Source organism: Alligator sinensis, unplaced genomic scaffold (assembly GCF_000455745.1).
Source record: "Alligator sinensis unplaced genomic scaffold, ASM45574v1 scaffold118_1, whole genome shotgun sequence".
Lineage (NCBI taxonomy): Eukaryota > Metazoa > Chordata > Crocodylia > Alligatoridae > Alligator > Alligator sinensis.
Window position 1 is genome coordinate 5,107,844 of NW_005841850.1, and position 15,855 is coordinate 5,123,698.

Consider the following 15,855-nt stretch of genomic DNA (forward strand, 5'->3'; position numbering starts at 1 on the left):
CAATACGATTGCTATTTATAATATAAATACATTAATGTAGCTATATTACTCATCTATAATTGATTGAGTACAAAATTCTGGGGTATTTTTGGTGAAAATAGGGTATTGGGCCTTGGTTCAGGAATCAATCCCCCATTTATAACATTGTTCCTATGGGAAAATCGGTTCCGAGTTACATTTCAACTTAAGATGCGGTTTTCAGGAACCAATTGGGTCGTAAGTCTGAGGGCTGCCCGTGTCTGCTTAGACCCCAGGATGCTTTGAAGGAGGCATTCCAGTGTCAACACATTATACAGAGCTAAACAACCTTTAACAGTAAGATGAATAAGTGAGGACTCAAAGAGAGGCTTATACTATTCTCATAGTCTCATGAATCTGCTACTGGTCTCCATAAATGGATACTGGGCCAGATCCCAGGTTGGTATAAATTGACATTGCTCCATTGACTTGAATGGACTCTGCCCTTTTACACTATTGGAGCCGCTGGCCTTTACTGCCTTAGCTGACGAATAGTGGAAGTGTCTGCTTTTAGTTTGTACAAGTCTCAGATTCAAAACCTGCTAAAAGCCCATGCAGGACAGGGTATAATCACTTCATTCTCTTGTCCAGTAGGATTATGGGTTTGGTTATTCTTTGAGCTAGTTTTGGTGAGCAGCAGAAGACTCAACCTTTTTGGGCCTGTTTCTAATTGGTTTTATTCTGGTATAGACGTCACAGAAGCATAGAAAATTAGGGTTGGAAGTCATTTAGTCTGACATCCTGCTCAAAGCAGGACCATCCCCGACTAAATCATCCCAGCCAAGACTTTATCTACCTGGGTCTTAAAAACCTCTAAAGATGGAGTTTCCACCACCTCTCTGGGTAACCTGTTCCAGTGCTTTACTACCCTCCTAGCAAGGAAGTTTTTCCTAATATCCAACCTATACTTCCCTTGCTGCAACTTGAGCCCATTGCTCCTTGTTCTGACACCTGTCACAACTGAAACCAGTATAGCTCCATCCTCTTCTGAACCCTGCTTCAGGTAGTTGAAGGCTGTTACTAAATCCCCCCTCTCAGTCTTCCCTTTTCCATACTAAATAAGCCCAGTTCCCTCACTTCACTGTTATTTACTCCTACAGTATCATCAGAATCAGACCCATTGTAGTAAGTTGTATGATACTATTGAAGTTATGCTGATACTATTGAAGTTATGCAGATTATTTAATGAACCTACTTACTCCAGTGCAAATGTATGCAACTTGAGTATTCACAGCGACCTCATTGTATCCACAGACAGTTTTACATTCCACTTAAGCATAAGCCTTTGGCCTCATTTGAACAACTATTTTTTTGGCTGGGATTACAAGGATAATACTCATCAGAAATCCATAGTTTACTGCAATTCTTAAAACATGTCGGTGTATTTTACATTTAAATAGAACTGAGGCCTCCTTGAAAAAAAATTTATTCCAGTTGCCTTTGTGTGCTGATGATTAAAGAACGTGGTTCAATTTTTTCCCTTTCTCATTCTTAGCTGTGTCTCATTAGACTAGCTTTTTATTGCTTTTCATATCCATCATGATTTGTGTCAGCAAAATGGTTATATAGATGGACAGCTTATTATCAGCTTTAAGCGAAGAAACAGAACACAAGAGTGGTTGCTAAGAAAAGGGAAAGGTAATTAACGCTGGCACTGGAATATAAATGAAGCTTGACATTTTCACTTTGTGAGTCCAAATTAACCCCTGTCTTAATGTTATAGCATGCAAGAGACAATATTATGCTTTTCCTTGCTTCTTTTCTCATCCACCGATTCTGAGTTTCTCCTGATATAAAATGACACAGCAAGTCTATGCCTGTTTTGGTGTGGTCTCCTGTTGTGATGACATCAAATGGAAATGGGGGAACATGCATAAAAGATGTTTCATTTCTAATGGGCTACAGACCCAGGGATCTCACAATTCATGAATTGTGCCTACAGGGTAATTACGTGTCTCAGGATCATTATATGCAAGCAAAAATTGCACACACGCACAACCATGTGCAGCCACATTTGCGAATTTGGCCCGTGTAGTCCTAGGGGCTCAGGTGACCATGTATTTTTTTTATCCCAGATTGCCAGGCAATATCTTTGTGAATCACATTTGTTTGTATCAGAGTTCCTGAATCAGATCCAGGAACAACAGATGCAGAGGATGTTTGAAATGGGCATTTAAACACAGCCATTTCAGGACCATCCCTGATGCATGTTTTACCAGCCTCTGTTTCCCACCCACTCTGATTCATAATTGGCCACTTCTCAGTAGGAGCCCAGGCACAGTCTTACTGGAGAAAAACTTTCCCATTTGAATCCTTCACGAACACAGAGGGACAGACGGTCACAAGGAGCAGTTCTCAGCCGTGGCACAAATGGCAGGTGTCTTATATCCTTCACTGGCAAAACCTCCCAGCCTTTCAGTTCACAGGCCATATAGACTGATATAGGGGGCAACCGCGAGAGTGATCCTCAGCCATGCTGAGCCATGTGACCTGACCCTCCCTTTGCATCTTACCTTGTGATCCGTAACGGTGTGCTTCCTGCTTCTCAACTTGGGCCCTTCTAGGAATCTGTGGACAACTTGTCTCTCCATCTAGGCTTCCTCCTGCAAAACAGGAAATTAAATATAGAAGGCCTGGAAGTCAAGAACAAGAAATAGTGGGATTATGGCTGGCGGGGTTTCTGCGCTGGAGGACTGCGGTGGGGGGTGAATTCTGAACACACTGCAAAAAGGGGCAGGCTAGGGAAGAAGTAGAAAGGGGGAAAGGCCTCATACCCCAACATTCACTGGGGCTCCCAGGGGCAAGCTGAACCACACCTAGGAGGTAAATTTAAGGTTTTTTAGCGTAGATGGTCAATGCATATGGACTTAAGGATAGTCTTATGGTTGACCCCAGTTACCAGTATCGTATAGGCACACTGTCCTGGTGCCCTGTAATCTACTCCTGCTCGTGTCACTGGGAGGAATTCATCATTCAAGCATAGCATGTAGCCCAGTAGCTATTTTATAACAGTCACGGCTGTCAATGGGGCACAAGGGAAAACCAAAGCCTGGAAAAAACTGGGCTTAACTGGGAATAGGCATCAGAAATTCGCCACTCATGTTGGTAAGTTTTCTTCTTCTACTTCTTGCCAGCTGCATCCTTTCAGTATTGCAGGCTGGAAGTGGGAAGAGTCACGATCTATAAAATACAGGTTTTAATTAACTCAGTGTAAAGAGTGACAGTGATAGGTGGTTTGGAAACAGTGGCTGTAGAGGCAGCACCAGAAGGAAAAGGGATGGACATATTTACCCTTTTTATTTTTCTCCTGAGTGATCCAAGGGATTCTTGGTCTGCAAATATATCATGAAACCTTATTCTCAACAATGAACTATTTTCTTCCTCTTACTAGACCTCTTAGTTTTGGGAGCATATTCTATTCCCATTAGAGGAATCTGAGGTTTTCTAAAATGTGTGTGTTGTGTGAATAGGATTTTGCTGTGACTTACTGTAGAGATGGAGATTGCCAACATATTTTTTTGGTATTTCGTGGTTTCTATCCATAGTTAGCGAGAGCCTGATCAGAGAACAAGGACCATTATTTGCCGACACAAGTTAGAAAAAACTTGAGGCCAATTTGACCTTTGCCAGAGGCTAACTGAGGCTCCTGACAATCCCCAGGATCAAGTTGGCAGGAAAAAAAAAATCACATAAAGCAACCTAAGCCCCATCCTTACGCATGACAAGTTCTGCTTGGGTGTCCCTGAGCATCTAGTCCAGAATTAAATTAGCCTCCTTCAGACTAGATCCCTTCAGAGAATCTAAAAATCCATCAACCCAGGATATTATTGTTATAGATCATTGTTATTGGGACCTCCAGACACTATTGCAATTTGGGATAAAGGCCTGATTATGCTAGGCCCTGTAGACCCATGTAACTGCTGTCTCTCAATTCAATCTGTGAACAACAGCCCAGCCCTCTTTGAAGCTTCTCAGCCAGCAGGGAAATCACCCTGTTGTGTTTTTTCAATGCACTTTATCCTCCCCTCCTTTTCAATTTTCTCTTCAGAATGCGGTATGTCTGCAAAGTAATTAAGCTCAATTATCTGACGTATAAAATGGTGGAGGGTGGGGAGGTTACAAGGAAAGATTAAGTGAACTGGGAATCTTTAAGCAGAGAGAAAAGAGGACTGAAGGGAGACATGATAACTCTTTACAAATACTTACAGGGATATAATATAGAGGACAGGGACCAATTATTCTCATCAGTCAATGAAGCCCGAACAAGGACTAATGGGCTCACACTGAAGAAGGGAAAATGTGAAATAAGATTTAAAAAACCCCCTATAAAGAACATTAATGCAATAGAACAAGCTGACAAAGGAAGATATCAAATCATCATGCTGCTAAGAGCCAGATTTTAAGAGGTACCTAGGTGCCCAAAGATGGAGGTAAGCGCCTAAAGGGATCTAGGAAAGTGCTTGGAACAGGTGACCTAAGTGACAGTCTCCTATTCAGCATGAGACAGATGCCTAGCCGGCTTTTGCACCTAGTGGAGTGTACAAGACACCTCTTTGCCTCATTAGACAATGCCTTTGGAAATCTGTGCCTAAAAGCTAAACCCACTCAGTCCTGCCCCTATTATAAGTAGCCCAGAATCCTAAGGTGCTGTCTGTCTGCCGCTCTTTTTCAAACATTAAAGGTCTTTTAGTGAGAATATCGTCTTGTATCTTGTTTGAAGATACAAAAGGTTCTGGGGTGAGACTTCACAGCACACGAGTTACTTCTCACCAATAAACAATTTATATAGCCAGCTTTAGGGTTCTTTAAGCGTTTGTCCACATGGGGAAGGGACCACAAACTCAGGGCCACCTTGCTAGTTACACTTAGGACGTGTTAGCTGCACTTAAACTGCAAGTGACTGTGTGTTCAAGCAGTGAAACATGTGCTAAGTGTGACAGCATCATGGCCATCATTGCGGGACTGCTGGAAAAACTTTTCCAAAACTCATGGCCCTCCAGAGAGGTCCCTGAGGACTGGAAGAGGGTCAATTTGTGCCCATCTTCAAGAAAGGGAGGAGGGAGGACCTGGGTAACTATAGCCTAACTTCTATCCCAGGGAAGACCCTGGAAAAATTCATTGAGGGGTATATGTGCGATAGGCTTGCAGAAGGTGGGATTCTGAATGACAACCAGCATGGCTTTGTCACGGGCAGGTCTCGTCTTACCAACCTCATCTCCTTTTACGATCAGGTAACTTGTCACCTGGATGAGGGAGAGGAGGTTGACATTGGATACCTTGGCTTCCAAAAGGCCTTTGATCTAGGATCCCACAAAGTCCTCGTGAGAAAATTGGAGGACCGTGGGCTTAACCGTGAGACAGTTAGGTGAGTAGGAAGTTGGTTGTGGGGTGGGACCCAGAGAGTCCTAATGAACAGATCTGTGTCATCTTGGCGAGAAGTGGCCAGTGGTGTCCCACAGGGGTCAGTGCTTAGTCCAGAGCTTTTCAACATTTTTATCAATGATTTGGATGTGGGGGTGAAGAGCTCACTGGCCAAGATCGCAGATGATACCAAGTTATGGGGAAGCATGGTCACGCTTGAAGACAGGCTGCAGATACAGGCGAACCTAGACAGGCTGAAGAGTTGGGCAGATTGGAATCAAATGAAGTTCAATGTCGAGAAATGTAAAGTGCTCCACCTTGGGATGAACAAACCCCAACACCTACAGGTTTGGCAATGCTAAACTGACCAGCACCATGAATGAAAGGGACCTGGGCGTAATAATAGACCACAGTCTGAATATGTGCTGGCAGTGCGATGCTGTAGCCAAAAGGGCAAATAACACCCTGACATGCATGAATCAATGCATCTCCAGCAAAACTAGGGAAGTGATTCTTCCACTCTACTCAGCATTGATGAGACTGCAATTGGAGTACTGTGTCCAGGACTGGGCGCCGCACTTCAACAAGGACGTGGTAAAGCTCGAGAGAGTCCAGAGAAGGACCCCCCGTATGATCAGAGACTTGCACGGCAAGCCATATGAAGTAATTACAGTGCAGCAGAGCAGCCTCCTGGCACATCTACAGGCACCCACACAGATTTAACACGTACTAAGTGTCCTGTGTGAAAGGCCCTCAGCTAGGTGATGAATTTACAACACATTAGCTACTCCTCATTAATGCACCCTGTGGATTTCCTTAGCGCACAGTAATTGTAATGTTGTTTACTCCACCTTGGGCACGTCTACATACGAAGTTTACTGTGAAGTAGATTAATTCGCTCCACAATAAACATCTTGGCATCTACATGTGCAGAGCTATTAGGCTGGAATAAAGTAATAAACTCCACAGCAGGGTAGTACTTGTAAATACAAGTACCGGGTAGGTACAAGTACTTGTAAATACTCCTTGCTGTGGAGTTTTTTACTCCGCAGCAGCACATGTGTAGATGGTGATGGGGCTGGCTGGGGCATGAGGGTGCTTCAGTGAGGGGGGCTGCCTGCCAGCTAGCCCCACAGTGAGGCACATTTGTGCCCCAACCAGCCCCTCTGCAGCACACTGAGCTGGGTTGGAGCAGCCCTGGGCTAGCAGGTTGACCCCTGGGTCTCTTGCTAGCTGGAGCTCCATGATAAGCATGCTTAAGCATGATAAGCATGCTTGCTAAGCATGATAAGTACTGGACTGCATGATAAGCACTGGAGTTTACTAGCATGATAAGCACTGGAATTTACTGTGGCCTATTAATAGGCATGTGTAGATAAGGCACCGTGAAGCAAAGAGCTTTTTTGCTTATTTGTTTTTTTTCAAAAAAGGTCAGTTCCGTTGGCCCTATTTTACAGAAAGGGAGAAAAAGGAGGCACAGAGAAGAGAGATGACTTTCCCGAAGTCATTCAGAAGATTAGTAGCGGAATAGGGAGTAAAACTCAGACCATCCTGAGTCCCAAGCTTGTGCTCTATCTATTATACATCAGAGGCTCACTATGATGAATCCTGTAAGAGAGAATTGCAGACTCCCGGGCCCGATGAGGCAGGGCTTAAGTGGCGTAGAGACTTTGTAAGAGGTCACTGAACTCTTGAGAATTACCTTAACTCTTTTAGAAAAGCCATGCTAACTTGCTTCCCAATACCACTTTATCTCCCAATAACCATATAATTAACTTATGTCACCAGCGTATATTGTTGCTCTTACCCATATGATGGGTCCTTTTAAAAGGAAATTAAACGAGTCAGGCATCATTACATCATAAACCTACCAAGTAAGTAACCATTCAGATTTCAGTGACCATGATTTAAGAACCTGGCTGAGTTCAGACATCTGGAAAATGTTAGCATCTGGCTAGACCACAGATAATTTACCAGTACATTAGTGATCATTTTTTTCCAGCTTCATATACCACCTGGTAGTTCCTATTCATGCTATGGAAATGTTTCCTATTCCAGCATACTTCTTCATTATCTGCAGCTGACATAGTGGGTACCAGAATGCAGGCAATAGCTCCAAATACAATGAGAAACTCCTTTGCTTATACAAAAGTCTTCTTCTGACTTTGAGTTAATGATGTGGCTTTGTTAGGAACTCACTGAGGGCCTGGCCGCATCCAGCTTAGTGCTAACAATGGTTTGAAGGAGCAAGTACTGAGGCTGACTCATCTCAGTACTCCCTTTTGGACAGACACCGCATGCTTAATATTAATGAGAGCACAGTGCATCTTTTATATCACAGGAGTAAAATGGCTTTGCCTTGTTCTACTCCCAATCCACAGGTAGACCACCGGGATCAAAAATGGCTCTTGTATCTAGAGAGGAACACTAGAAACACTGCCCATCTTATCTTCAGCATATTTCCTACAGAGGCCATATCATTTCTAGGCCTGTGTGAAGCGGCTAGTATTTGCTTTGGATTCAAATTTGGCCGATTTGATTCGGTGATTCGAATCACCGTCCCAAATTGATTTGGTGATTTGGCCGCTGCCAAATTGGCAGAATCTCTGAATCAAACAGGCCCCATCCCCCGCCCACTTTCCCAGCCCCATCAAGGGCTGCCCCACCTGCCCCAGTGTCCCACAGTTAAAAAAAAAAAAAAAAAAAAAAAAAAAAAAAGCCCTGCACTCACTGGCTTCTGCCAGGCCGGGGGAGGGGGGGAATCATCACTGTACCCCACTGCCCTGCTTTGCATGGGGGGCTCTGCCATGAGCCCCCAGAAGCCCTGATGGCTGCTGCAGCAGCTGGTGAGTGTGGTGCTGCAGCTTCTTTTTTTTTTTTTTTTAAAGAGCCAGTAATTCTGGGGCTGGGTGGGGCAGTCATTGATGGGGCTGGGAGAGTGGGCCCCTCCTTCAGTCTCCACCCACACCAGCCCCCTACTTACTGTGGCAGTGAGCGGGGACTGCCTGAATCTGTGAATCTCTCTGAAGCTCTCTGAATCTTTTCTGAATCAATTTGGAGAGCTTTGACTCGATTCAGACCTTTCTATTGGTCTCCCGATTCAATTCAGATTCGGCTGCCAAACCGGGCCAAATCTCCTCCAAATCGAATGAGTACCCAAAGCTTCACACAGCCCTAATCATTTCTTTCTTGCCATGCTACTCTCTCCTTTTTCTGCATCAAGAGACAGGCCAAGATGTCCCTGAGTAACACAAAAACAACAACAGTATCAAATATTATCATGGGTGTCTGGTGCCTCTTGAGTCCGGGGGGCACGTGCCCTCCCTGACACTAGTCAGCAACTGGGGTGGGGGCAGTCCCCCGCTGGCCAATCCCACTGGCCGGGGGGGTCCCCCGGGGGTCCCCCCCACAGCCAAATCTGACTCACCATGAAAGCGCCGCGCCACTTCCGGAAGTCCTGCTTTTGCACTCCCCACACTCCCTGGCCGGCACTCACAGAGGGGGCACTCGTGCTCCCACCTGCCCCCTGCCTGCCGGCTACACAGGGGAGCGCAACTTAGCAGGGGCTGCCCCAGCACTCTCAAGGGGTGCACGTGCACCCCCTACGCATCCACCCCTGGATATTATAGCCTATTATAACACTCTTTAATGCACATCTCAGTCTTTTTGCTAGAGATAGTTGTATTTTTTTTAAACAAAACTGCTTTTTCATCTAGAAAATGGCCTCCTTTAAAAATTCCTTTTGCAGAGGATGCTAACCTTTTCTGTTCTGAAAATGTGCACACTTCTTTTTTTAAATGAAAAACATACAGAAAATATGATACAAAGTATTATTGATTTTTTTTAACAATTCTTCCTTACAGAAAACTTGGGAGTTCAAAAGATGAGAGGTACTTTTCATTTTTTATTTTTAGCTAATGTTCTAGATAAAAAACTAAATTCTGCAAGACAACAATAGGGAGAGAACATGAAGGTCTTTAGTAAGTACTTTGAAATGAAACATTTTAACAGCTTTTTTGTCAGGAAAATGGGTTCAGTTTTTGAAAGCTAAGGATAAGCAACAAGACTTTAGGGCATAGGTTCTGTATTCAAATGAATGTGGAAACTAGGCAGACTTTGGCCACCAGAGAAATCTAAGTAGGAACTGTGTTGAGTGCATTAGCTTCGGGTGAGTTAGGTTCGAGAATCACTCAAATTAAAATGAGGATGATATTTTGAGGCGATAAAATATTAAAATGTGAAACTTCCATTTGACTCTGATCCAGCCTTCATTTTTCCCATTTCAGCTGTAGCTTATGCAAAGTTTGATACCTTGCCAGTAATAAGCAAAGTATCTGCTCTGTTGCTAAGGGGAAGATTGAGCTCTGTGTGGCAGTGATGTTCCTGCTTGGTCCAAGGTAAAATAAATCGAATCTGTGAACTCTTGAGTGCACAGCCAACGAAAATTATACTCTTTCACCACGTGTTTATCAAAGGTGTCCAACTGAAGTGCTCTAGAACATCTTTAAAGAGTTTTAATACCATCATCTCTCTCTCTCCTTTGTTTCTTTCCTTTACTGATTCTTTAAAAACAAAGAAAACATGCAAACAAAAGCTCTTTCTCATGGAAAATTAAGGTTGGGCTTATCGAAAGGGGATTGCGTTACTAGCTAAACACCAAATCATCCTAAACAGCTGCCTTAAGGAAATCCTTAAAGTCAGCAGCCAGAGAAAAGCAAAAATGATATAAGCTGGGGAAGAACGGAACAAAAGCAAACAAGATTAGTAATCATGGATGCAAATGGGGACGGCTGGGACATGTGCATGGAGGAAAGACCCAACAGCACAACAGATACGGCATCACCCTGGTATCCTCAAGGCAAGAGACATCAAGGCAGACCAACGGCATCATGGAGGTCTATAGCAGACACAGAATTAAGAACCATCAAAATAACATGGGAAGAAGTCAAGAGTTGATGCACAAGCCCATCATAACAAAGAGCTTCTGATTTAAATGGAGTATTAACAAATACATGAAAAAGGGGTTTGACAGAGGGCAACAGCTTCTAAAATGAGTCTAACACTTAGATACACTAGGAAAATTTACCCACTGTGCTTTCAGCAACTAAATCTCTTAGGGTCCCCCAAAAATGACAGCCCAAGTTTAAAAGCAGGTGTTGGTGCAACGTGACAGTTATCGCTCTCTTCATTCAGCCATGCTGCAGATAGAAATAGCAAGTGATATCTGATTGAATATAAACCTTAGGCATTTTATAAGTTGTTGGTGTTATGGCCCCAACCAAGACTGAGGCCTATCTGAACCCCTCAAATGGGACAGGAAAGGAAAGAGCCCTCTGTTGCTTTTAACATGAGCTATCTACTATATGTACAGCAATTACAAGTGTGCACCTAGTGTTGGAGGCTGAACTCTTAATTAGTTAATTGCACAATTAACTTAATCGAATTGAGGCTGTTACTCCTCCCACTTTCAGCACAGGAAAGGATTTTAATGGTGGGAGCTCTCTTTCCTTGAGGTCAAAGCCTATAGCCTGGCTCTACCTCAATGCTTAATAATTAACTAGTACCAACAGACAGACTCATTTATTAGTTGAAAACCACAGGACTATATTATATCAAGGGCTATATTACAGGGCAATTACACTCCAATTCATTCTTAGATTCTAGCAATTCATTCTTAGAAAAGGAAAATTTCCCACGGAAAAATAAAGCACTGGAAAATTTTCTGGAAATGTGTCCTTTTTTGGAAAATGTTCTGCCCCACATCTCTGGTATGTTGACTCCTCACTAGTTTTGGCGTGAACATAAGTAACTAAACAGAGCATGGGTGGACCATCAAACTAGGTCATTACCCAGTTAAAGGTAAAGAGTTCACCTTTTCCAGAACCTGCTGGTCCCTTAGCTCTCAGATCATGAACAGTATTACTCTAGGTAAGTGTGACTCTCATTATTTAACTCCCACGCAAACTATTGACAGGCCTACACTAGTGGTCTACACTAGTTAGGGAGCCTACTGCTCCCATCTCAGCTCTGCATTATCTGAATGAATCCTTGCTCATCTACAGCTACCAAACTTAGGAAGAGATTGCAGTTTTCACCACTGAGGTTACTTGAAATCATTGCCTTACCACGAAAAGCTCTGTATTTCCAATCTACTTCTCTCGTGATTAAGATGGATCTTTGCCCAGATAAGCAGCTAGAGTTCTCACTCAATACTTTGTTCATCAAGAGACCCCAGCAAAGCCCTTGAGGTTCCTGTGGATACAGAGACTCCTTGATGAGGCTGCTCTTTGTAGATGCTTCGTACACCAGGGCTCAACCCTAAAAAAAAAAAATGTATGGCAGTCAACCTAAACAGTGAGTTTAAAATACAAATGCTTTTCAGGCCTCACATTGCAACAGGGAGGGACTATCAAATGGCGTCTTTAATATGGAAGACAAAACAAAAATAAAAATCCCAAACTGCCTCGGTCAAAGGACAGAGAAGCCAGCCACGTCTTTGCAAATGGAACCAAAAGCAGTTCTTTCTATGTGACATTTAAATTAAAACAATGTCAATGAATAATTCCAAAGATAAGAGATCATCAAACGAGAACATAACCTATGAAACGGCCCCCACTTTCTTTATAAAGAGCGGAGGTTCCTGTAAGGCTGCAAGTGAACAGCAATCACAGCTACGCTGCGTGTAAGGGAGGGGCAGACGTTCTACTGTGAACTGATTAGCTGCATGAGCTGACTATGATGACCCTGGCTGGGTTGTGATGTTGCAAGTGCAAAATTACATATAAATCCAACCAAGAAGACAATAAGATGAGCTTTCCAAAGAAAGAAAGTCTGTTGATGAAACTGGAGAAAGGCATAAAGAGAGCTGGTTGATAAGGCTGCGTGAGGCACATAATACTGAACAAGATACATCTATACATGCGGCTGGTCTTTTACTTGTTATTTAGATCCTTTAAACAGCTGCTGTGCTCTACCAAGTAGAGACTTTATTTCAGTGGTCAGCAGTTTCATTCCAATGTGAGTCAAGCCAGCCTCTTTTGATCGAAATGGACCCAGGCTTTTATAGCAAAATCAATAAACCTACTCTTAAACCAGTTTCATTTATGACCATGTAGAGTCGGGCCTCATTTTCAACCTTGTGCATATGAAGTTTTGTTCAAATAACAGAAGAAAAGGTCAGCTGTGAAGCTCAGCCCTGGATTCACATTTGGAGCCTAACCTTCCTAAATGTAAAATGTCATAGGGAAATAGACTCATGTCTAGTGGAAACCTGCAAGACCCCAAATCTCACATGACTCCAATGCAAAATCCCAACACTGTCTCAGGCCACTTGAAATTTGGCTCAGACAAACTTGGGAAGTTCCTCAGTCTTGCTGAAATGTTTGATGAATTTGTAATGCAACTCTAGCAAAGCGATTTCTGTGCATATGTCCACATGACCCCTTGAAAAGAGGTGCGGAGTTGCTGCTAGAAATGCAATGGATGACTTCATATAGCAGAAATTGTTCAAGGACTTTGAGACCTTTTAGGATGAGGAATGCCCTACAATTGAATGATGATGATGAGGAGGAGGAGGAGGAGAGGAGGAGGATATTCCATTCACAGGTTAATAGATAAGGATGAATTGATTGCTCTGTACTCACTTTTGGATAAAGAGTCAATTCAGTGTCCACTAAGGGGTCCTATACTATTTTGGCTCCGATTCTCATTTGTACCCACAGTGCTGGTAGAAGCTGGGGAATGGACATGAAAGGAGCTCCTTTATTTCTTCCTCCCCACATTCCTAAGAAGCCAGATGCCCATAAGAAAAACCACCACAGTGGATCTGCAGATCAGGCCCCTTATCCTTATTACATCCCTGACCATCTGTGATAACCAGGAGAACTTTTCAAGCTAGATAGATATCCCCAGTATTCATTCTGTAAAATGATAAGAGAATTACTTTTAATATTGGCCCTGTAAGTGTGTCTGGCACTGTATAGTAGAAAAAATAAAAAAACAAAAATCTCTGTTTTAAAGAGCTTGCTTTACAAAGGCATAAACAAATCTAATAAATGCAATGCAGCAGGAACCAAGAGTGGCATGCTGATGTTTAACTGGATTGAGTATGTACTACATACACGTGTACATGCATGTACACAAATAGGCACATGCATGCACCTACGCACATACACCCCTACATTTATAATAATGATCTTCCTGTACCTTGAAGGAAACATCACCTCCCACCCTTCTCCAAGCAAATAGGCAAATTGTGTCTGGAAAAGCCTGCAGTTTAAAGACTTGGAGTTGTAAAGTGCACGAGAATAAACACAGCACAATGAAATGCTGTGTAAAAAAAAAAAAGAGAGAGATATGGGCATCCCCTCATTTATTTAACTTCTGTTCTCTGCCTGATGCATTCATGCCTCTAGAAGATGCACATCCTTTTCAGCTGCTCTGACAGGCTCAACATGCTCCACGCTGCGATACTATCCCTTTCTTGTTTATTTATTTTAATTCATTTAGCTCTGCAGCAAAATGATCCCCTGTACGGGCTATTATTTTATTGTTGGATTTTCCTCTCCTCTTTTATTGCTATTATTGGAGGTGCCGATGTCATTACATTCATTCAGTGGAAAGAGATCAAAGCCAAACGGAAAAAGGAGAAAATACACCATTTAAGAAATAAATGCTAAGTTATGAAGATTCTGTCTGCTGCAGAAAGAGAGATTTTTATGCAGTTTTTGGCATTTACAAATTCTTTGTGAAAAGGTCACTCTGTACTTGGAATCTTTTATTAATACTGAAGAATGGCCCAGAAAATGTCATGTCTTTTTACCATGGTATTTACACAAAAAAGTATGACTAAGCATAGGAAATTTTTCAAGCGGGCTGGCATTAACAAGGCCTGAAATCACAATCTTTCTAAAGGGATGCGTGCTTTCTTTGCCAGCAGGCTGGTTCAACTGGCTCAGAAGTTGGCTTGAAGCACTGTGTCGGTTGCTAAATTAATTGTTCTAGCACCGTATCGTTTCAGGTGGGGACCACCGAGTGCACTGGTAAAAGCAGTGGGGTCAAAGGGATGACCTGGTTTTGACAGTCCGGCCAAAGAGTTATGTCCTTTAGGACACAGCTAGTCCTAGAAGCCTTTTGTTTGGCCCCCCATGCCAATCTGATGAGGATGAAATGAGATGGCCTGAATTTTCTTCCGAGGTGCTGAGCCTTCCAGTGACCTACAGACCTTACTGAGGACTGTAGGTGATCAGCAGTTTCAAAATCCTTGTTTGGGTACCTTAGTATGACCTGGGTCTTCATGCCTGGCTTCAGTGTCTGAGCACCCAAGAAATCATTAGTAATAATATAACTTTAATTGATGGCACCCTATGTTCCTATTGGCACTAGTGGCTGCATTGTGTATGGTGCTGCTCAAAGATAGACAAGAGAGCATCTTTTGCTTTGCAGATTTACAGTCTAAAGAAATAAACAGCTGAAGGAGAAGGAATGGTGATAAATTATGCAAAGACAGTGTTGGGCATGTCAAAGCATGCCAGAATCATAAGTTTGGCTTCCAAAAACTAACTTCCCTCTATTATTCCTCTTTGGGGATTAACAACAAATATTAACTAAGCTATAGTGAGTTCCAGCTGTGCAGACCCACTGAAAGCAACAGGAATTAAAAAAAAAAATTTTTTTTGGAGAATATTGGAAGACAACCGAGACCCGAATTTGAAGATACTACAACCTATTTTTTCCTGCAGAATCTTTATCATGGAGGCTTTCTTTTGTCTTTGTGTAGCGCTCTGTACAAAAGGATCTTGTACCGAGTCTCGACTGGGGCTTTAGGATAAAAGTGTTTGAGGATTCCAGTAAAGATCACACAAGATGCAAATAACCTGAACCCTCTCCCAGTTCTCGGGAAGTCCCTGAGAAACCCTGGGCTTGACTCTCTATCTATGAAGACATTGTACACAGCCATTTTTGCCAACGTGGAACCATAATGCAAACCTTGGAGAAGATGCAGCCCTGTCGGATGCCTTTTGGAACTGAACACAGTGTTCAAAGGCTTTGATGTTTGACCACAGCTACTCTTTCCAACACCTGCCTTTCCCCTACCCTAATTTTATTTACTGCCCATTGTCCAAAAAACAGGGATAATGGTTTTTCACCCGCATTGACAGGCTTGCTTTGGAGTGGTTTGTTAGGAAGATAAGAATTTAGATACTGGCTGCTGGCCTGTCTTCCCCAGCCCAGGAAGCTCCAATGCCAAGCTCAAACCCTGCTCATGATCCTCCTTCAAGGCACAGCTTTGTTTCTCAAATGCATGACTCTCACCATAGCACCAAAGCAAAATGATTTCCCTGCTCAATGCAAGTTGCAGAGACCTTTCAACCCGTGTGTACCCTTCTCAGACCCCAGGGCATGCCACATTTTCCTTCCAGCAACTCCCATCTTCAATTAAGGCTCGCAGCAATTTATAAGAATCACCCCACTCTT